The 24858-nt window shown below is 36.5% G+C and overlaps 1 pseudogene; it reads right to left on the bottom strand.

Moving 5' to 3' along the window:
* The window catches only part of LOC118825364, a 67454-nt pseudogene extending 42795 nt beyond the window's left edge, over nt 1–24659 (bottom strand).
* Between the last annotated feature and the right edge of the window lie 199 nt (nt 24660–24858).

Raw genomic sequence — 24858 nt, 5'->3', positions numbered from 1 at the left:
GCGGAGGTTTTTATGTTTGCGTCCTGAACTCAGAAATTAGTGCGGCATCGCCACAGTACTTTGAAAAGTGGTGGGGCGAATGCCTGCTCATCAACGTGGTTCCGGCGGCCCTGACTGGAGTGCACCCAGAGTAAACTGCATCCTCTGTCTGCCACATGTGCATGCACTTTTTTTCTTTTACCTCACCTCAGAAATGTAGCCTCAGCAATTTCAGAGAAAGTGTAATAAGAGATAATACATTGTGGTTTGGATGTTACTTTTATCTTCTTGTGTTCAAAGCAAACAGAAGGTGTGTGAGTTTTTGTAAAGCTTCTCAGAGACTTTGTATCACTGGGCTGCATCTCTAAGAGCACAGTAGTAGAGAGCTGTATCTGCCAGTCTTAGTTCTCTGACAGTGAGGTCAGTGGATGACCAGGATGTAGTAGACTCAAATCTGTGTTCTGCAGTATCACTACCATAGTCCTGTTTTCGGGCAGCTTTACGCAGTAAATACTGTAGAGCTCTGTTAGGATACTGTCTGTACCAGTAGAGCAGAACATATTCACCACTTGTTTCATAAGAGCATTTCAGTTTAACAGTTTCTCCCTCTTTTCCAGAAACATCAGTCTCCTGATCATCTGGTCCAATTTGATCAGCACCAAACACACCTAAAAGAAAAGTAGAGCAAAATTAATAATAATAGTTGTATTAAAATGTAGTTGTGCTGAAGGTTTAAGCACAGTAAGTACCTGATGTGATGATGAAAATGATGAGGAGGTTTCTCTTCATTGTGAATATGATCAGATGGAGTCAGTAGTGTGTTTAAGCTCTCAGTGCTCTAATGCTGATCTGTGTGTTAGTGTGAGTCTCTCTGAAGTGAGTGCAGTTATGAGACACTACAACAGGAAACTCCTGCTCTGGGGAGCTGCTCCACTGCACTTTCTGTCATTGTGGAAGATCAAAGAATCAATAGAACCACAAGCAGAAACCAAGATAATTAATGAGTAAATGCTAAATTAAAAACAACACTAGAAATAAGTGAACAAATATTCAGATCTGCAGAAAAGTTAAAAATATTGTTCTGGAATATTGCAATAGTGTGTAATAGTCAGTGGTGGACAGTAACAAAGTAAATGTAATATTGTTAATTATAATGTATAATGTTACTGTACTTAAGTAGTTTTTCGTGTATCTGTACTTTACTGAAGTATTTCCATTTTGGGCGACTTTTTACTTTCACTCCACTACATTTCAAAGTCAAATATCTCACTTTTTACTCCACTACATTATGAGAAATCTGACGTTCCTTTTGGCTTATGTGTGTATAAAAACGTAACATGTAAAAACGAAAGAAGCGTGAAGGACGCAAACCAGGGGTTTGGACATACCTAACCAGTGCAAACGTACAGTTCAACGTCAGTGCAGCAGCGTAAAATTTTGGGAGTGCCTATGCCAACATAAATGATGGAACTAACCTAACTTTGTGTAAATAGACCACAATATAGAAGTATGTACACATATGCAGTTGTGACTGCCACGTGTCTTTTTTCTGAATTTATACAAACACTATTTCATTTTATAGTAAATTTGTTTTTGCTAGTTTATGTATGAAGTTTTATCTACAGATGCAATATAATAAAGGAAAACTCATTTGTGAACCTGAGTTTAAAGCAAGTTTTTATTAAATTTAAAATTGTAACTAAGTAACTAAGTAATAATTTTAATAGACATCAGTGACAGACTAATCAATGACATTCTATTAAAAGATTGGTTTACCAAGAGTGACACTGGAGTATTTTCACCTAAAATGAGTTCATGAAGCAAGAGTCTTGTTACAAAAATGGTAACAGGACTTTAGAGTCATAATTAATCTTTTAGTACTTTTACTTTCGATACTTAAGTACATTTGAAGGCAAATACTTTTTTAGTTTTACTCAAGTGGAGGTCTAAAGAGAGGACTTCTTCTTGTTATTCATTCCACCAAGTTTTATTTAGAATGTCAAGAACATACGGTTTGTCCAGGACACAAAAAGTGAAACAATAACATTTCTGATGATGTTTCTGCTGTTCCACACTTTACGCTATATAAACAGAAGATATCTGACATGAACAGTAAAGCAGTGCTTTATTGATGGAGACTATACGTTATCTAAACAACACGCAAAAAGTATAAACAGAGTCCTCAGAAAATGTGTCCTGGTGAAACAGTTTATCACAAACCTCATAAGCAGCAAACAATGCAAGCTGCTCTCTGTCTGTCTGCCTTTAGTTCATTCTTTACTGGGATACAAATGGAGTGGAGCGGCATTTCTAATGCTACAACTACTACTGGTCTACTAAAGATTTTAGCCCTAGTGAGATCAAGATGGGGCATCATTGTGAGCTTTATGTAGAGAACATTTAGAATAAAATATTTGTAATGCCCAATGAATGTTGACAGCTAAGGCAACTCTGTATACAGTTTAACTACTTTTCATTATTCTTTGCAGGTGTTCCCACACAGTCTTATCTTTATTGACAGTTCCTGTGTAATGTCAGTTGTGGTTTGAATTCTAAAAGTTCAAAGCAGATGTTGTGATGCTGTTTTTGTACGGCCTCTAAAAGACTTTGTAACACTGTGTCTTTCCAGAGAGCACAGTAGTATAATGCTGTATCTGCCAGATTTAGATTTTTAACAGTGAGCTTAGTGGAGGATTTGGATGTAACAGACTCAAATCGAGGATCAGGTGAATGCCCTAAATGACTCCTAGACCGAGCACCTTTATACAGTAAATACTGTAGTGCTCTATTAGGATACTGTCTGTACCAGTAAAGATCAACATTTTCCCTGCTTGAATCATATGAGCAGCTCAGTTTTACTGTCTGTTCCTCCTTCATGATGACACTAAATTCATCAGGTTCAATTCTGTCACCAAGTCCAGCTGGAATAGAAATAAACAGTCCTTATGATAACATGGATAAAATTAGAATTTTTCTCTTTAATATATCTTTTTATTTTTCATACCTGATGCTATGATGAGAATCAGTAGCAGTGATCTCTCCATGCTGAACATCATCAGTTCTCTTTCTGTCTCTACTCTGAGGTCATAAATGAAAATTCAGGAAGTGCTTCTACAGCATCAGTAGCAAATGCTCCTAATGTTCACTCTACTGCTCACTAACCTTCTGTTTCTTTCTTTGTGTTAGAAATAACATTCACTTCATCAAACTGTATTTGGGTTTAATTAGTTTTTCTGTGATAAATAAAATCTACTGTAGAAACTACTGTAATAACTACAAAACTGGAATTTACATTTTGCTCTCATAAATTTGCTGAAGACATGACTACATAAGCCACTTTGTGTCAGTTCTTTGTGTGCGGTGTTAAATTGAATATGTGGTTTGTAAACTGACTAATTTAAAGCTAACAGGTGCATGGTCTATATATTATACAATTAAAGAGGTTTTGTTTGTTTGTTTGTTTGTACATTGTGGAATCCATCAGTACTGCATGAAGAGTTAAATACTATTATCAATATTATGACCACTAATGAAGACTAATATTAAACAACAATTTACTTCATTCAAGATGAGTAGCTTCATATGTTCCTTTCAAGATCTTTAGGAAGTGTGTAATTAAACAGAAATCCTCAGAGTTCCTTCACATCTTTTGGTTTTTAGCATTTTTGTATCTGACTGTCATATTAGAGTTTACTACACAGTTTTACCACAGAGACTCTGTCCTTGCTAAAACTAGATCTGCTCCAACACTGAATATGTTCAGTATGATGAATTTTCAAAATGATTAACTTAAAAGCTTAAAAGCCTCATTGTAGGATGATTACTTACCAAGAAAATAAGAAGAGAATGAGAGATGAACTCCACTCTATGTAGTACAGTGCAAGGCTCAGCCAACACTTTTGTCAAATATTTTTAAATATTTCAGCAAAGTTTTTTTTTATATATATAAGATACATATATCTGCTCAAATATGTGAATCAGCTGGGGGCTAGTAGTAACATTCTCTAAAGTCTGGTAAATTTAAGGAACACAATCGATTCACTTTTGTGGTGTCTGAACCATATTTCTAATCATAAAGTAGTAAAGCAAATATCCGCATAACGTTTGGGATGCTAACTTGTAACATCATGTTGACCTGACCTTGCTGTGTGGAGACTGTACTTTAATCAGGCCAGCACTGCTTGTGACTTACACACACTACACACACACACACACACACACACACACACACATTATCTAAGCTGCTCATCCTCCTGGGTCACAGAGAGAGCCTATCCCAGCACTCATTGGACAGAAGGCAGGAAATACCCTGGACAGGCTACACACTCTACTCAGTGGGAAAATTCTTGATGCTTATCAGTGGTATGTATCCAGACAAGTGGCACACAACATGCAGCTTAAATGAGACATTGTCTAAGGGTCGTTTGCACAGAAAAACTGCACCAGCTTGCTAGTTGTGCACAGGAGCAATCAAGGCCAGTATTTAATATGCTGGTGTTTTCTGGCATTTATACCTTCAGTGTTAATAGGCTGGTAAATGATTGTACTGCAGTCAGATTTGGATAACTGTAGTTACTGTATTTATCTAATACTATATAGTGTGCTCAGCAACATTTTTTGCTTAAGGTAAGCAGAGTTCATGCGCATTAAATCCTTAATTCCACCTAAAAAGTGTTCCTCACCTATCACCAAAATGCTGACAGCATCACGAATAATCCTAAAAAAACTCATACACATTAACTCATATACTCATATAAACTTTTCAGAAGTTTCTAGATTCAGCTCTGAAAACTGGAGCTGAATGTTTGAGAGGGTGTTGGAGGTTAAACGAAGTAAAAACGACGGTATGCTGTATGTCAATCATCAATCATACTTTGTTCCATTTTCTAGGGGTGACAATTGTAACAAGTTAAACAATGTTTATGTTTTTTCTCTCATTAATTTTACCTCACTGAATGCTTAAATCTTTCTCATATTTTCAGACAGATGTCACACCCTCCTTGTGTCCATCGAACAACACATCTAAACAGGTAATCAGTACTAAATACCTCTGACTTCTACAACTCCCTCAGGCTGGTAATACTTATTTCAATATTTAACAGAGCCTCTTACTGGTGATTTCTGCAACACTGTGTACATCACTAAATGTAATTTAGTGTAAATCTCACCTTCTCTTTTTACATGAAGTGAGTTATTTTACTTCTGCATGTAAAGAATATCCATTCATCTTCTCTCTACAATTTAGAGTTTAGGTTTTTGTACAGCGTAGCTGGGTTCTTGTCACTTTTAGGTATATATATTGTGGCGCGGCCGAATGGGGGGCAAACACACACTGGCTGGGAAACCCAACGAGAGCTCAGAGACACCCACTCAAACACCAGCACAAGTGAACCAAAGTGCTTTGTTGAGTGAAACAAAACCAAAACTTAACTCAACGAAGGCTTACTTAGTGTCAGCCTGTAAAGAGTCCTTTCTTTTTCTCTGTCTCACTCTCTCTGGCATGCATTTGGCCAGGAGGCCAGCGTTCTCTCTCTACTCTCCAGAGAGAGCTCATTATAAAGGCCCCTGTGCTGTGCAAATCAAGGAAGAGGAGCCGCTCACACCTGTGTGATATATATAGTAAATATAAAATATTTGGCCGAAGTTTACCTTTTTCAGTCATTACAAAGTTTACCAAGTATATTAAAATATTGTGATGGCGTAGAGTAAGACCATGGCCACTCCCCGACACATGCTTTTAACTGACAAACAACAACATTAATAACACAAATACTCCCTTTTCCAGAGGGCCCGCACCTCCTGTGACCCTCTTTTTGTGGCCAACAGCATGACCATGCCTCGCAAGCGTTTAGAGGCCAGCGCCAACCAGGAGTGGGTTGCTAGAATATCTTCATACTTTAAGCGAAAATATATACAGTAAAATATAAACAACTCAAAATAACATACCAATAACAATATCAAATGTCAATAACAATATCATAAAGGCTCAATACAATTATAGTGTCAGTCGACAGTAAAGTAATTATTTCTTTTAGACAAAGACTAAACCAATACACTCAGAAATAAAGGTACTAAACTGTCACTGAGGCAGTACCCTTTTTGTCACTGGGGTACCCTCAAGGGTACATCTCTGTACCTTAGTCAAGGACATAATTGTACCATAATCCATTTAAATTATATTTTCTAATTTATGTTGACTCCACACACCCCATCCCATCGTCAGGCTTTTTTTATTGTTCTGTTTTAAAATATCAGGTATGTAAAGATACAAAATATATACTTTCACCTGGAAAAACTTATGTAAGGTACACAATTGGACCTTAAAACCACGGTTGTACCTTTGAGGTACATTTGCATAGTTTTTACCTTGATGAACGAAAAATGTAGTGTAGAGAGTTACAAGTTGGTTCAAGTTCACCATGGCCAATAAAGTAGTCTTCAAACAAGAACCAGCTAGATTTTATGCAACAACAATTCTAAACAGCACTATAACAACACATACCCATGAAGAATATGAGAACTGTGATGTAATGCTGGAATAGTGTGATGTCATGACCTTCTAAACTCTGAAAGTCTGTAGATATATTCAGTTTGCATTCTATGAAATTCCATCAAATATTCAAATAATCATCATAAACTTTTCTTTTCCTCCAGCAGCTAGATCAGGAGAAACGGTTACAACATTTTTGCAGGTAAAATGGAATCTAAATCATTAAGTAAATGCAAAACAGTCTGTAAAAGACCGGTCCTGAGAGGAGAATAGTGTCCCATAACATTATAGCTGATAAATCTCAGAATGTTCGGTGTCACATCTGCTTAGACCTTCAGCAACGGTTGGGTCGCTAGATGTCCTGCTGTCCAGGATCATTCATTTATAACACATTTATTGTAAAAAGTCTGGTAGCATTTATTGAAAAAATAATGCTGAAATAATGATGTACACTGGGGTTGCTTCAGTGCTGCGTGGGGGGCAACTAATGGTGATGGTCTTTTCGGCTTCTTTGCTTCTGGATTCTTACTAGTGTCTTTCACCCCGTTCACCATCTGGAAAGCAGTACATAAAAATGTGCCTCAAAAAATCTGTGGAAGTAAGCCCCCATGGTGCGCCGAATGAGCTCAATATCTGATATTGCTGTGAATGATCTTCTTTAACACAAGACGTAACCTCATAATATGAGCTCAGGTATTGTGGTGACTCACATTTTGTAATGCTATTATTCAGTGCCTTTTACCTGCCATAATAGATCTGATTCTATCTGAGAAAATCAAACAGTGCAGTACAGTTGCTGTGCTCAAATTATCCTATAACTTACAGAAATACCTTCCAGTATAAATCGAAAAATTTACTTTCTTGTACAGTTTTCTGTGTAGGAAAGTCATAGTTCTGCATATCCAAGCATTTCCCTTAATAATTAAAAACACTAGGCACTCACTGTGCACTGTGATGTTGACACCATTACTGCTCTCTCCAGATTCAGACTCACACCAGTACACTCCAGTGTGGGAGCTGATGCTGCATGTAGGTCCTATAACTGATCCCCAGCCTGATGAACAATCTGACACCTTCTCACTGTGTGTGTATCGTCTCACTCTCCATCCAGTAGAGTCACTCTGTCCCTCACAGCTCAGTGAGAGAGAGTCAGTAATAAAGTGTTGAGTTCTGCTGGGACTGACCATCAAAGAGACTGGAGGAGAAACACCTTAGACACAGAAATGATCAATTAGATGTGTATTTATCTTGCTATAGATACAATGCACCATCACTTTTAACATGGAAAGGCTTTCAACGTCAGCTTTGATTACTGAGTGCCTGAAAACGTCTGAAAAAAAGAGAGAAAGTCTGCAGCCAAATGCTCATCCAGAGTTTCTTCTGAAATCAAGGGTATTAAAAGGGGGTCCGTCCCCATTTTTCTAGTATTGACATCTTCTGGGAAGATTTTTCAGTAGATGTCAAAACATTTCTGTGAGAATTTGTTAAGGCCATATATACATATATATTATCTCAAACTGTTTCACTCACCAGTAACCTTTATCCAGAGACCATCACTGTAGTGAGTGTAGTAGACTGGGGTTCCTCTCCCAGCTCTGCACCAGTACTGTCCTCCATCAGACACACTAACTGAGCTGATGGTGTAGGAGTGTGTTTCAGTCTTGGTCTCATTCTCAGGGTTCTGTGTGTGTTTGAACCAGTAAAACCTCCATCCAGCAGACTGATCCAGCTCACACGTACAGAACACTGATTTCCTATCAGTGCAGCTCCTTTATGGCTTGATGTGAGTTCAGGTTTAGGTTTTTCTTCTACAGTCGGAGATAAAGCAGACAGTTCAAATGCTAATATTTAGCAAAAATCTTTGAATGGGCTTCTTCAAGTAAGTAATAATATCTAGTACTTGATGTCACCCTAAATAACTTAAAACTAGTAAAAATATAGCATTTTAAACATAATATAAACCTCTAAATTCAGTACCAAAGACTGAGCAGATAGTTCAGTTCAGTCATCCCTCAAAAAAGTTTAGCAGCGCTTACATTAATAACTGACTCATCACATTAATTTATCAGTCTACTCAGGCTTTAGCAGAGCTCGGTAACACTGAGATTAAATGAAATACTGTATTCTGAATACTGCTTTACAATGTACCTAGACTGTAAACAGACACACTTTCTCGTATCTGAATATGTATTCCTAATACTTGCATAGATCCTATCACTGTTTGTGAGTAATTTTATCAGAGAAAAATAGATTGTAAAAATCACACACTGCTCTCAGAGTCTTAAAAACAGTAATTACTCACCTTGAACACAGAGATTCACTCTGTTACTATGCTGTGATGATGAAGGTCTGTTATCTCTTTCTCCTCTACACCAGTACTGATCTTGATCCTGATCTGCTGCTGATCTGATGGTGAAGGTTTTTGTCTGAGACTGATAGACTGCAGTTCTACTGCTGCCTTTATACCACTGATATCTCCAGTTACTGTAAGACTCTATCTCACACTTCAGAGTGACTGACTCTCCAGTGAACACAGGACTCTCTGGTTCTACAGTCAGTGTAGCTCTGGGTAAAGCTGTGAGAAGAGATGGAGAGCAGTGAATTCTCCAGCTACTTGAGTCAGTGGGACCTTATATAGCTTAAATATTTACACTGAATGCAGTGTTGTGATGGAGAAGTTAATGAATATTGGTGTGAATAATTGATTAATACACTCACCTGATACAGTCAGTGTAACAGAATTACTGATCTCTGATCTCTGAGAGTCACTCCTCCTCTCTCCTCTACAGGTGTATTTACCACTGTCAGACTCTACAACACTGAATGAATATTCTTTTTTCACTTTAGAGGAATGAACTGGACGGTTACTGTCACCATCTTTATACCAGCTGTAGCTCCACTCAGTCTCTGTGTGTCCTTGTATGTCACATGTAAGAGTCACATTCTCTCCAGTAAACATCTGTCCAGTAGGCACCAGGATCAGTGAAGCTTTTGGTCTCTCTGTACAATTACATCACATAAATATTACTGTAAACCAGCAGAACACACCCTGCTCTAAGAATTTCAGATCTTTTAATGATTACTGTTACTATTATTGATTATATTCTACAGATTTATTTCGCATGTTACAAGAATGGAAGATCAGACATGTACCTGTTACTGTAAGAGTCACTGCGTTACTCCAAGAAGTCTCTGTTTGTCTATGTTTCCCAGAACCATAACAATAGTATTTTGAACTCTGATCCACTCTGATGCCTCTTATGATGTAATAGTTTTCAACTGAGTGGTGAAATTGAGTGTTCTCTCTGTACCAGTAGTACGTCCAGTCAGTTACTCTCCCTCCTGGAATGGAACATGTGAGTGTGACGATCTCTCCACTGAATATCTGTGACCAGTTAGGCTGCACAGACAAATTTGGTTGATACCCTGAGGTAAAAATAAAAAAAGATAAAAGAAAACATGCATCTACTGCTGATCAGAAGGCAAATTCTGTCTGACAACCCATGATTAACATTTTTAGCTCACATGCACACACTATAAACAGTTTATTATTTGTAAATCACCTTGAGCCTGCCGAGTTTGAACAAGTGAAATCAACCCTAAAACAGGAAGAGAAACAAACAATTGATGTTAACAATGAATTCATTCTTATCCTCAAGTAAATGCGTGCAAGCAGCACAATATTCCATGCATAATAACAATAAATTAACCATTAAAGATATTTATTCACTTAATGAGACTCAAATTCAAACAAAGCCCCTAATATTTTCCAGTACATAAACAGGCTTAAATAAATGTATTTAAAGTGTGAAAATGTGATGTGATTCACATGACGTTTCATCTGAAGCTGAAATTTTTCACAACATGATAGCTGTGTTCTGGTACAGAACCCCTAAGGGGCCATGGTTAAAAAAAAGTTAATGACATTGTGGTTCACATGAAGTTTCATCTGAAGCTGAATTTTTAATGATAGCTGTGTTCTGGTGCACAAGGCCAAAGCAACGTTTTACAGCACATCAAAGAATTGAAAAAACACTGTTTCACCACTGAATCACTGATCACAAACATGTTTAGCAGTTTGTGGTCAAAACATTCAGAGCATTTTAGAAACCTCCCCTAGCCAGAATGATCAAACTCAGTAATCACAAGCATATTTTTCTACTGTCTTCTCACAAAACTCATTGTACACAGTGATCTACTCCAGATCAGTCATTCACATTCACATATCACAGAATGATCTCTAATTTTGCTGGGTCATTTCATTTCTATCTTTCTTATTCCATTACCCAGCATTTGGGTTAATGGTGTGAACCAGTTGCTGAGTTATTTTCTCACTACCTAGCGAACTTTGTAGGATAATAAACTGTCAAATTTAATTCATTACTGTGATCCTGCATGGCTGGAATACGAGCCACATGTCAAATTGAATTCAGATGCTAGCTAGTGCTACTTAGTTAGTCAGCAAGCAACAATGACAATATCTCAGAGCTAGAAAAGTCATCCATTTACCATACACACTTTTCACTACTACTATTTATTTCCAATGTTTTAAACAGACTTTATTTATTTATGTTATCAAAGGCTTTGTTATTAATAAGTTTAAATCTTTCGGAGCTCAAACGATGTGAGTGTGTGTGTGTGTGTGTGTGTGTGCGCGTGTGTGTGTGTGTGTGTGTGTGTGTCTGTGTGCATGTGTGTGTGTGTGTGTGTGTGTGTGTGTGTGTGTGTGTGTGTGTCTGTGTGTGTGTGTGTGTGCGTGTGTGTGTGTGTGTGTGTGTGTGTGTGTGTGTGTGTCTGTGTGCGTGGAAGGGTTGGTGTCACCGTTCTCTGAGGCAGATTCAGTTGTCAGAGTGCTTCACAAACTATGTAAAAATAAATAACAAATAATACTTCTCTTTCAGTTACAGTTAATATCAAGTGTTCAGCTGATTTTCAAGTGTTATAAACAGTTGATAGAATTTAGTTGTACAGGATTTATTGAGCTTGGCAATATGTAGGATTGCATTAGTTGCATATACTCCCACAGATTAACTGTGTGTGTGTATATATATATATATATATATAATATATATTATATATATATATATATATAATATTTGAACAGGTAAACAACAAACGAACATCCATGGTAAAGTTAGCACAGGATTGTGTACAAAAGTCTCCACATTTGGGTCATTTTAACAACACAGCACAATGGTTAAAGTACTTAAACCAACCAGTTGAGTTAAAATAATCTAGCCTGTGTTCTGTCCCATCTTTACCCAGAGCTGGGTTGCCAAATAACCTAGGTTGGGTTGTTTTCAACCCAGCATTTTTTTAGAGAGGAGAACAGAAGTTCTGTAGTGTTCCACTCTGACTGCTGACTAAACTAGACACAATCACTTCATCACACACAACCTCATCACTAACACACTCAGATTAAATATTAGTACCTTCATATAGCAGCTCTCACTCTGCTGAAGACATAAAGAGAACATTTACTCACAGAGTATTACAGAGAGTGACCTGAACTCCATACTGTCCCCGTAATGACTGACTGACTGAACAATGCTCTGTGTTCAACACTCATCACTTCCTGAGAGAGACAAAGAGAGACAGTAAGAGAGAGAAAGAGTAAGAGAATACATATGTGTCTGAGATGTTTAACTCTAGTAGAACACAGTGAAGCCAACACTTTTAAAAAGATTTGAATTAATTTCACTGAAATGAAAACAACACTGTAAACTCAGAAATAAATCTTCGTATAAAGAAGAAAAATGACAAGTAAACAAAGAGAGAAAATAGACTCTTGACTGCCCGTTGATCTCTTGGTGGTTCTTACTCAACAAGTGCTAACCTTGGTGTGAAATGAGACGCGCATAAACAGTCTGTTTTCAGCTCGAGTGTTCGTCAGTACATGAAGATTCAATTTGTCATAAGGTCAAAAGCCTAGGAAGGCACGGCTAATCACAATTGTCAATTAAAAAAAAAATGTTGAAGTGGGTGATAACTAAGTATGTTTAATCAGTTGCATTTCCTCAAGTAAAATTGTAATGGTTTTGTAGTAATTGAGTTTTTTCCAGATAACAATAATACCTTTAAATCTAGCCATGTATATTTGTGAGGAAAATGATCTACCTTTATCTCCACTTTTAGCTTTTTGGATAGCTTTCCTGTTAGCTCAGCTCAAATGGTAGCCCCATCACTCAAACCTCCCCCTTGTCTGACACGGAAACCAACTAAGTAAGCTCCAAAAGAAGATATAAGGTGCTTTCACTAGTAACTGCTTCAGGGAAGCAAAACTGAGCTTTTTAAAGTCTATTGAGTCAATTTAAGTCTACTGAGTCTATAAAAACAGATCATTATGCGCTGGTCAGTTAGCTTAATTAGCTTTTCTAGAATGTTGCTTGATAAACCAGTCAGATTAAACAGGACTGTACAGCACTTTCATTTGTGATTAAATCATTGTGCAAAGATGATGCATGTCATCATTTATCATTATCATTACAGACAAACTGAAAGACGAAAAAGGTAAATAACTCAACTTGATCAATAAATTTCAAAATAAACATGACCATTAAGATAATTCCCAAATTGAAAATGTGTTAAAATAAAGAGTAACATTCATGATAACACCTAGCAACAGTGCTCCAAAATGAATGAAATTCTGTTTCACCAGCTCTGCTGACAAAGCTAAACACCAATTAATGCCATAATATTCTTTTCCATTGGACTATGTAGCTGTTATCATTGAAATCCATGCCTTTCAAACTCTGCCAACAGAAGAATTCGACAGTGGTGCATCACTGGTTGCTGTTAAGAGGTTCTCTTCATCTAGTCTGTATTCTGTATTCTCTGTAATTTCAATATATTCTGCCCTCATCACAATAGGTTGACCATGTCTATGAAGCCTCTGAAAAGACATGGTGTATTTTTTTTAAGTAAAAATGTGGTGCTCACCACATGGTATTTATAACAGTGAGCATGTGCTATGTCCAATGATGTATTGTTTAAATGTTTAATTTATTTTTTTCTCTTTTGCGTAAACTTCCGCTCTCTTCAGCTCCTTGCTCTCCTGTCTGTCAGAACTGTCAGGTGTTGCTGCTGATGGAGGTGTGATGGCGTGCGCGGATTGGCTGTGCTGAGATCGCGGCAAGAGCTTATAAGCTTGGTGACCGGCTTCCTCAAGGCTCCTCCTCCTTCCCTTGATGTTGTCGCCTGACCAGCCAGACCAAGAAGTTCCAAACACGGAGTAGTTGGGCCTGTTCTCCGTGTAGTTGCTAGTCTAATGTGATGTGTTGAACTGTGTGAAGCCTTTTGTTAACAGACTCAGACTTCTAGATTGGAAGCTGTAGGGGGTGTAGCCTTGTTTTCTTTGTTTTTGTTGAGGGAGGTAGGTTATGTTTTTGAATGTGTTTCTTTTATTTTGTGTAGGTAAGTTAGTTGATTGGGGAGATATATTTTTCTTTGTTCTTTTTGGCTGAGACCACTCCTGAAGCTTAAGCTTCCACAATCCATAATAAAACTCATGAGACTAGAAATATCTGTTTTGAGTGGGATTGTGCCTGCGGGTTGGTAATGGGACGCTGGGGGAGACACTTATATTGCTGCCTACCCTTGACGGCTCGTAACAGCATGTAATATGGCTCTCGGCATGTCACAGAGTTGGAAGCACAGAGTTCTGTGCATATGCAGCAATGCATTTTAACATTTTAAATCAACTTCTATTTTTTTAACTTATCCAAAGAGAGTCTGCGAACTTTCAGGAGTGTTTAGTTTGGTCAGTAAATAATATTTGTAGCTAAGTATATTCATTTATTCAGTAACACTCATAGTTACCTATTTAGTCATAAAGGATGGTGGCAAAGTGTTTTACAACTTTAAGAGAATTTGTTGGATTCAACTTTACAAATGATACATGTTATCAGAATTGTTGATAATTTGGTTTGGCATGAGAGGCAACAGGAATGTCCACTGACCCCAGCACCACCCCTGCTCAGTACTTAAGTTCTTAAGTTGTTTTTTGAGCTGCTGCATTGTGTGTGTGTGTGTGTGTGTGTGTGTGTGTGTGTGTGTGTGCATTTATTTATTTTTTTTATTTATTATTTTCTAAACCTGACTATGAGAAACTGGACCCACCAACATCTCACACCTCCTCCTCCTTCACAGCTGAACTAGAACAGAAGCTAAACCACAGCCACTCACTCATCTCTGCTCTCACACCTCTGCCATTCTCCCTGATTAATGTGTTAGAAGGGCTACTAGTACTACTAATAATCTTTGCTGCGTTTTTGTTCATGAGATCAGGTACATAATGATGCCTTATTTTCTTATTTATGTTTTAGAGTGTTTTACTATGAAAGAACACTAGTTTGATTCTGCAGTTCCTGCTGATCTTTGTGTGCTGAAATGCCACAACTGACACTCAGTGGTACTACAGGTTAAAGACTATTTCCTAGGTCAGTCAAGCTCAGCAGTCACTGTCAGTTTCACTGCAGAATTTAGGAGAGTCGCTCTGAATTACCATTTCAAACACACTGAAATAAACAGAGCTCCAGATCCTGACTTGATTCTGATCATGTAAGTTCTGTGTTGATTTGATTTGATTTGATAGAGAGGGATGGTTTCTTGTATATGGAAGATCTTCCCTTAAGGGTGATTCACAATTGTACAGAGCCTCTGAAAGTGCATGGCTTTTCTACATACAAATGAGGTGATTATCAGATACTGAGAACTAGATACTATGTGGTGAGAACCAGTGTCATGATGTCTCCCCCCTCTGGAGAGACTCTACTTGGACTCTCCCTGGCTTCACCCACTGTCCTCCATTACAAGCACCTGCACCTCATTTCATGGACATTTAAGGCCTTGTTTTCACACACATGGGTATTTTTTTAAACCATTGCTTTTGGTCTTTTGCGTTGTAGGTCACTAAAAATGGTCCTTTTTCAAAGCTCCATCCAGGACGAAGATATGCAGAAATTCTGTTTTCAGTGTCACTGTGTACACAGGGAAGACTGAGTTGTTGGCTTGTAACATTCAATTGAGTCAAGAGTGTGTTTTATTTCCTTTGTTTACATAATGGCGGATGTAGCCAAAACTTCTTCTTCTTCTTCTACTTCTTCTACTTTTTCTTGTTGTTGTTGTTGTTGTTGTTGTTGTTATTATTATTATTATTATTATTATTATTATTATTATTAATACAGTTTTGGATGAAACCTAGTAGGACTTCTAGCTGGCAGGTTTGGTTGTTGCAAAAAATGATGAGAGAATTTTCGTTTATGAAGGAAATTCTGTGCAGACAGGATTTTTTTTATTTTAAATGAAAATAAAAAAGTAATTTTTAATTCAAAAAGACCCATGTTTGTGTGGAATAGGCCTAAGACCCACATATATACATCTTTGTGTGACCTTTTTGTCTCTGTGTTGCTAACCTGAGTCCCAGTGGGTTTTCCCCTTGTTTGTTCCTGTGTTTCGACCCCTGCTTGTCTTATTGTTTTTTTAATTATGGATGTTTCTGAAATCACCTGCCTGTGTTTTGACCCGTGTCTGTCTGGATTTTGTGCATTGGACTCCTCAAATAAAGCTCTTTTGCATTTAGACCCAACCTATTTGCTATGTTACAACCAGATACTACCAAATGCACACCAAATCTCACAGTCTCTGTGCAATTGCTTGACTCAAAGAGATGAGGTTTCGGCTGAGATCTATTTGATCTATTTTTGTTGTTTGCTATTTTTCACCACACAGAGAGAATATTTCATTGTGTGCTAATAATACAAACATGACCAACGTATCATTGCCTTATTTGTTTGTTTTTTTTTCACGTTTTAAACATTTTAATATAATTTAACGTAATGTCAATTTTTACAATGACATGAAATAATAATGAAAAAAATTATGAATTTTTAAAAAAGTACAAATCCTGTACAACTTCTTTTGTAAAACATTTACAGAATAAAAGGTAGTAAAAAGTAAAAGCTAATAAAATAAAAACAAAACAAAGTTAAAATAAGTTCATCAGTCTGAGCTGAAAGAAAAACAAAATAAAACCTGAATAAGAATGTTATACCTGCCCTCTGCTGGTGTAAAACATTACTGCAGCTTGAAGTAACAACCTAAGAGTTTTTTGTTTGCTTGTTTGTTTGGTTTTTTAAAGCCCAGCTCAGTATTTCTCCTCCTTACTCAAAGTGTTACATTAACATGAAGTATGTTATCTTCTTACTTCTGCTTCTATCCAACATTTACTGGGCACTGCAGGGTGCATAAAATGACCTCTAAAGTGTACTTTTTTTAGTATACTGCCCCCTAGCAAATAATAAACTACCTTATATTGCATATTTGTGAACTGTGAAATCAACTGACCCCCCTACACTTCACACACTCCGCATTGCTCTATGTGAGTAACATTGTAGCTGCTAGGAGAGCACTCATTTACAAATGCTCAGATTAGACCAAATGAAAATTTCTTTCTGGGGTTGAAGTGACACCCAGTACAAGAGTTTGTAGCAAGAGTCTATTATCGCTGACTCATTTAAAAATTGATCTCAATACAGCTCTGGATTTTACAGCCAACAAGCTGAAAGGAACAGCTGTCCCAACACTTCCTGGAGGCAGTGTGAATGATAAGACAGTACATCTTTATTTGTAAATAGCAGTCATCGTTTTCATTCGACAGCTTATTCAATAATTTATCTAGTAGCATGAGAATGTAGCAAAATGTGCAAGCTAACATTAGCTAACTGTGTTGTCTAATTTAGCATGCTAACCTTAAATTTGTATTAGCTACCTGCTATCAAATGTTTTGTATGTAAGATGCAACACAGCTACAAATTTATTTTAATGACGTTATATGACACGATACACCGACATGATTTAAATTGCCAATAGGCATTGACTTCCCCACATTTAGCTCCTGCTGTGTGTAGTTAGCCTAATAGCTAGATCTGGTCAACTAGTCAGACAAAAGCTAGCTAGCTAATGTTAGCTAAGAGTGGAGTTTCATCCAGTCAACAGCAGAATCCACATGGTGATTAAAAAGTGCCTAATCTAATTCTCTGGATAAACTAATGTAAAAGTGATCAGTATGTAAGTTCTTACATTCATCAAATATGAAGGAAGGCGTCCTTTTATTTAACCAGATAATTTGATTAGCCTCTAACACGAACAACTGTACCTCCACGGATCCCTCAGTCAAAATCTTAAAGTATGCAGACGACACTAACGTTACAGTCATTGGTCTCATCCGAGACGGTGACGAGTCTGCTTACAGACGGGTGGTTGATATGTGAGACTGAATAGCATCTGAAACATGATGTTTCTGTTAACTTTAGGGAGAAGTGAACTTCAGTCACTCCATCTATGTTTCTTGATCAGGTTGTGTCTGGTTGAATGGTCATTTAAAGAAGCCTGCAGCATTCCCTGTTCCATCTCTTTAGCATCATGAGTTCCTCACACACTGCCTCGGTTTTCCTGGAAACACATAAAGTGAGAAGCAGCAAGTACTGGTGCAGTACCCTATAAAATATGCTGGCAGTCTGGGGACCACATGAACCTTTTACTGGGGCTTGACAGCAAAGTCAACGGTCCAGCTACCATAGAGAAATTTTTATAGAACCCATGATAGTATCCTGTCATAGCTAGAAATCTATGTACACATTGTTCCCCACATTGTCTGTGGGAACAGAAAATTGATTGAATTTTAGCTTGCAGTGAAACACTTTCCCATGTCCAACCTGTTGCCTAGGTTGGTAATGATAGCATTACCATGCATTAATGATCAAATCATCTAAATACGCTGTACACTTGCCAGGACAGTATTAACAAGTCTTTGAAACAATGCAGGCACATCCTTAAGTCCAAAAGGCAAACATTTATACTGTACAAAATAGTCAGATGTTACAAAAGCTGACAAATCTGAAGCTGTACAGAACCACACTCGTCCTTTGAATCATATGCCTTCAACATGTTTATGTGGCACAACCTGATCTGTCTTTTCCAATCTGGTGCACAGACAACACACTTACTTACTTTTTACTTACTTATTTTTTGTTCCACCAGATATGGGCCAAAAAGGGATAGATAATGAAACCAAAATCTCCCTCTTTAAACGAATGTGCTACTGCCTTCTTGTCACAAAGTTGCTTCATCTTAGCCTACAATATTTTGGTTATGTTGGCCTTCTGACAACAATGACCCTTTTAAAGATTTCAAAGAAAAGCAAGCTGATGTGCTAAAGCTAAAATAAAGCTGTGCTACTTTACTTTGATATACCAATTATATATTCAGTAAGTGATTTTATTATATCTTGATCTGTGCTGCCTCTGTTATTTGACAAATCTAAGTTGTGCAGACTATTTCAACAAAATCACACCAGAAATGCTCCACTCACAAACCACCTCCTAAACACTGTACTGTCTAACACAGGACTCACTGTCAATGATTTAAACGCTACATTTTGATTATATCTGTATTTCTCACCTCTGACTGAAATACAGCTCTGTGGTGACTCTCCTTTCTCTGGGTGTTTACAGTGTTAGAGACCTTCATCTGACCTTGAGACAGTATGGATGGTCATCTCTCCTGTAGTCTGAGTCTGGAGGAACAATCCATCTTTATATTACTATTCAGTGTTTTACCTGCTCTAACAGATCTGATTCAGCTCTTTAGAAAATCAACCAACAGAGCAGTACAGTTGCTGTGCTGTGCTATAACAGAATATAATATAATATAATATAATATAATAATATTTTACTGCAGTAACAACCTCTACACTTCTGGGAAGGGTTTACACTAGATGATGGTACATTGCTGTGAGGTCCAAAAGGCGTGATGTGGTGAGAGACATCAATGTTGTCACATCTACTGCTGACACTGCCCTTCCTCACCAGCAGAGGTCACTGTCACCCGAATACTAGTCAGATCACGCACCTGATTGTAATCAGATGCCATTTTGTATTTAAACCCTGAGTTCTCAGTTACTTGTTGTGAAGTCGTGTTTGGTGTTTACCCTTGTAATTCTGAGCGTGTTTTCCTGTTGCTTCTTTGGTTTCTTTTGGACTCTGTATTTGGGTATATTGACCTTAATTTCTGTCTAGTGTTTTAGGACCGTCTGCTTTTGGTATTCATTTGTTATGGTTGGCCTTACTTGGTTTTTTGACTCAACCATTGTGATTTTCCTCACAGTAAACTTGCACCTGACTCCTACCTTGTGTGAAGCTCATCGTGACAAATATACTGTATATCCATTAATTAACTGACCAAAACTGTAATATTTAAATCTTCTCAAAAGCATTGCATCTTGGCTGTTGAAGCAAAAGTCTACAATGAACTGATACCTTATTCAAAATCTCTATGAACACAATCTTTTGTCTAGCTATGGATCATTAAATCAATTCATGAAATAATGGAAATGTTGAAGTTTTAATTTATAGGTTATACTGACTGGAAATAGAATGGGAGACAAGAAAGAGGTCTTAGCAGTGGACACAGGACCAACTTTGGACACCACACATACTGCCTTCCCTGCAGTTTGTGCTCTTCTTCTTTTTAATTAAGAACAGAAATCTCACACTTTGTACAAACTGTGACAGGGCAAGACCACTGAACGTTTACAAAGAGGTGCCCATGACCCACTGGAGGGGTGACAGAATACAAAATGCATTGCTATTGGCAAATTAAAACTAGTCTTTATTTAATTAATTTTTGTAAGCCTAAAAATCACAAAAAAATCTTCACATGTCGTTTATTACGTTAAGAATAATGTGACATGGCAGGTGTTTACAAGTGCTATCAAAAATAAGTGTGTTAGCACCAAAAACACAAACTTTTCACAGGCAATAAACAGAGCACAATCAGTATTTACTATAAGTCTTGGCAGTTTTAGAGTAGGCCCTTTATTATAATAGGATACACTACTTTACAACAGGGAAATTTACTGAATGAAACAGCTCATAAGCGTTTCACTGGTAACACTTAATGTGAAGACATGACTAAATGCTGCAAACTTTCCTCTTCTTTAGTGTTATATTGACATTAATTGTTGTACCATATTCAGCTGCATTTCATCAATAGCATTAATGACATTCTGGTCGTTGTACTATATCAGTAGCTATCTTATAAGAGCTGCACATTCAGTACACTGCTGACGTGTGTATTGAGGCTGTATTTCTGCTCAATCAAATGAGTCGCTTGGTCAACAGAGGTATATTTCTCTAGTAATATATGTATTAACTGACATTGCTATGCTCCACTGCATATATATGGATCATTCTATTGAATTATTTCACAGTCAAAGTCATCTGCTGTAAAATGCAGAGGTGTGGCTAAAATAAGGCTCAAACTATGTCCTAAAACTCTTTGTGTTCCGGTAGTGACATTTAAAATGTGGGACTTTTTAATTTAAAAATTGATGATCCTGATAACTCACTTTGTATATATATTATCTTAGTTTGATCCTCATTAATGCCTTTGGCTTAAATACATCATAATCTTTGTAAATATCTAAGGTCTGAACATTATTTTTATTTATTTATTTATTTATTTATTTTATTTATTTTTATTTATTTATTTTTTTTGTGGGACTGTGGTTTGAACTAATTTGTCTGAATGGTCCATATACATTACTTACTTAATCTGGTCATTAATATGATTTAAGTGACTCAGTGGCTAGTTCTTAAAGAGAAACGTCCCAAACAAAATAAATGCCTTCTTGATGACCAATAAAATTAAAATACAAAGGCACAGAGTCCTGAATGAATAAAATGTAAAATGGCGTGTTTAAACTTTTGCATACATTTTTTGAGTCTTGTGAACAAATTATGTTATTCGTACAACATGAGATTTAGGTTACTTTATTTACTTTCACCGCTAGTAAAGCTAATAAATAAACTCAGAGTTCAATGACCTTAAAAAACACAAACAAATAAGAGAAAAAAAAGCACAAACAAAATTAAAAAAGAAAGAATACATAAACATTTTAGTAGAAAAATGTACTTTACTTCTACTTTCAAAAATACTTGCAAAGGTGAAATGCTGTTTAAAAAGTTGAGAGACTCTATATATTCACTTCAACAGTACTTAAGTGAGTTTGGTGCACTAAGGAGATTGGCCTGCAGCATATATTGAAGCTTTTTCACACTGACATTTCAGGCCTTATGAATCTGATGAAGGTGAGCTGTGCAGCCGCACTGTGCTAAATATTCTGAGAAAAGCAGACGCTTACTGGAGATGACATTCTACACATTTTGAAGAAATTAATCAAAAACTCTTATTTGCTTAAAAGCATCTCTCAAATAATAATAGACAAAAAACTAAGTTTTACATGCATATACAAAATGTACATCCTTATAGAGAAACACACAGTGACTATATAGTTTTGTAATGTGTAGCCTAAGAACAGAGCAGAAATAAAAATATTTGATATTTGTATAAAAAAAGATTTTTACATCAAACTTTCAATGTCATTTAGTGAATTTATCACACTTAGCATCAGCTGCCTAAATCTCCATAAACTTTTACAATAAAAAAAGTTACAATAAGTAATGATGTAACAGGCTAGTAATGTTAGCTAAGGTAAAAATAGATGCTTAGCAATTGTCCGTTTATATTAAAGACATCAGATTGTCTGCCTTTCTTGGTGTACATGAAGCTACGCTTCAACAACTATAAATATCTGTTGTGTCTCAGTCCTGAGTGGCATGCTGTCGCTACACTGCAATGCATCATATATAATATATATATATATATAATAATATATATGTCTTTGTTCAAATAACTCTGTAGACAAACCAAAAACAAGCAGAAAGAAAAAATAAAACCTCTGTTCTCTCTTTTTGTTATCTTGTTGCATAAATTCATGTATGACCAGCTTCTGTGTTGCTTTCTCTCACATCTTCTGATGTATTCAGCTTTTGTCCTCATGGACCTTTAAAAGAATATCAATGATTAATACTTTGATTACTTCATATATTATTATTATTATTATTATTATTATTTTAACCTGATGAGGATCAGTTTGTCTGTTTTAGAGATTTAAAACTGATCTTTGTCTTGCTGTACTGTTGATCTTACTTTTGTCTGTGTTGTGCTTCAGCTCTGAGTACACAGTGTCATCATTCACGCTAGTCTCCTCTAAATAGAGACCAAAAACCCAGAATTAGCTTCCAGAAATCTTCTACTCAACCAAATCAATACATTGATCATGATCTGAATATGAGACTACATGCAAGATTAAACTTTCTTATTTATTTATTTTTTTCCAGTCCCCTAAGTTCTATGTGTTACACAGGTAAGCGTAAGGTGCAAACTCCAAAGTACTAGATAATTATTCTGAGTTACATGATGGTAAATTAAAATAAATGACACTGAAGTAACAAACAGGTCCTGCATATGAACTAGAATAAATGTGGGGTACCATCTCCAAAGTACTGTGTAATTGTTTTAGTTAAAACGACGAAACTCAAGTAGTCTACGTCTGATGTACTGTGTCAGTCTCACTAAATTACACTGAAATGACTAATAGGTTCTTTGTATTAAGCTAAAAAAAAGACATAGTAAAATACCTCATAAGTATTTGACGCAAAAAGGTGTTCAGTATAAACATACTAAATTTCAGTGTAATGTCACATATTTAGGCAGGAAAAAAAATAACTCTAATTACCAGATAAGTGACATTACATAAAATGATGGCACAAAATATAAAGACAGCCCAGATTCAGTTTCTTTATAAATATGAAACACAAAATGGTTGTTAAACATAAAACAAAAAAATGATGAAAAACCTTAATAAATAGATTACATAGTATGTATAATGTAAGAATATTTGTACTTTATTGTTCTACAATTGATTATGCCATACAACAACCTGGTATTTTTTCCCCAAAATAACTGTGCAGTACTGTATGGTTTGTGCATCACATTTACTCAGGTAACACCCAGAAATTGTTGGGTGTTTCAATGTAATTTAGTTAGAACTGCCTTGGAACTCACCAACATCTCACCCAAAATAATAATATCACTTTGGAGTTTGTTCCTCACACTTATCCAGTAAATACCTAGTACTGAAGGGACTGTGAAAGAAACCGTTATCAAAGTGGATCGGTAAGTTATACAAAACGTGTCAATTAGAATCCATTTTCATTTTTCTCTACCGCGTTTTTTCTTTGGTTTCTTCTTCACTTTTCTTTTCACTTCAATCTCAGCATAAATCACATCCATAGATCCAGCGTCAGCATCTGCAACAACACAAAACATAACAAAATGCAGTTATAAAAACATCTTGCTGACCTCTAACTTTCATAAACATCCCACAATGCCCACTTTCTTCCTATAGTAAACCTATGAAAGCTTTCATTCTGCATGTCGTATCTTCTCTGTTAGCATAGCGATGTGGAATACATTACCTGGTGAGTAGATAGAGGAATAAAGCCAGAGTACCTGTAACTTTGCCTGGCTGCAGATTTGAGTAAATGGCGTCAGTCTGTGAATCCTGTTCTGGAATATCTTCCCCTGATATGGTAGAAACATTAGATGAAACACATTAGCTTTGAAACACGTGTTCAGAGTTTTGAATGCACACTGATAGAGTAACAGATGACTGAATGTACTGCAGATGCATTCTGCTCTGCTGAACTGGTATATCTGATGCTACATGAAATACTATTACAAATATCCAGTCAGAATGTACCTTTGCTCTTGGGTTTCTTGTTTTTTATCATCACCTGTGAGTAAATGACATCACTGAGCTCGTCTGCAGCATCACCTGATACAGAATAAGGTGTGTTAGTCACTGCAAGTCATAAATGTGTGCATTTTGCTTCAAAACAAGAGAAACTCTAAGGAAACTCTAAAGAAACATTTGATAAATTCACAAAAGCTTTCTGAGTGGTATATTTTGAAAAACTAATCACTGAAAACTGATGAAAGACATTTATGTTGGGTCATTAGTAAGTGTAAAGGCTGCATAATATAAACAATTTTTTAAATTGTTACCAGGAAAATTACATTTGTAATAGTGATATCACACAAGGGGGTGTTCAGACAATGCCTTCTCAAACTCTCTTAAGGGTTCTTCTTTTCATTGTTTTCAATGGAGCAACACGCACCACAAAAAGCTCTCCTTTATCACGTTTAAACTACACATTTAAGTTGAAAAACTTTTCCATTGGGCGCCTTGAAAAGTGGTTGTATGACATCACAGCTGACCGATCATTATTGACAATGTCTTCTCTTTATTCACCAGAAAAACAGCTAGTTTTGGCTGCTTTTTGAACACTCTGCATAAAGATGACCACAATCAAAACATGAAACAGTTTCCTATGTATTACTGTATTTGTCAGTTTCGAAATGTTTATCACTCATATCTGTCCAGCGTTCTTTCAGATTACTGTTTTGTGTTTACATTCTTGTCA

Source organism: Colossoma macropomum, unplaced genomic scaffold, assembly GCF_904425465.1.
Source record: "Colossoma macropomum unplaced genomic scaffold, Colossoma_macropomum, whole genome shotgun sequence".
Classification (NCBI taxonomy): domain Eukaryota; kingdom Metazoa; phylum Chordata; class Actinopteri; order Characiformes; family Serrasalmidae; genus Colossoma; species Colossoma macropomum.
Note: the sequence above shows the minus strand (reverse complement) of the source record. Positions and strands in the feature narration are given on the sequence as shown.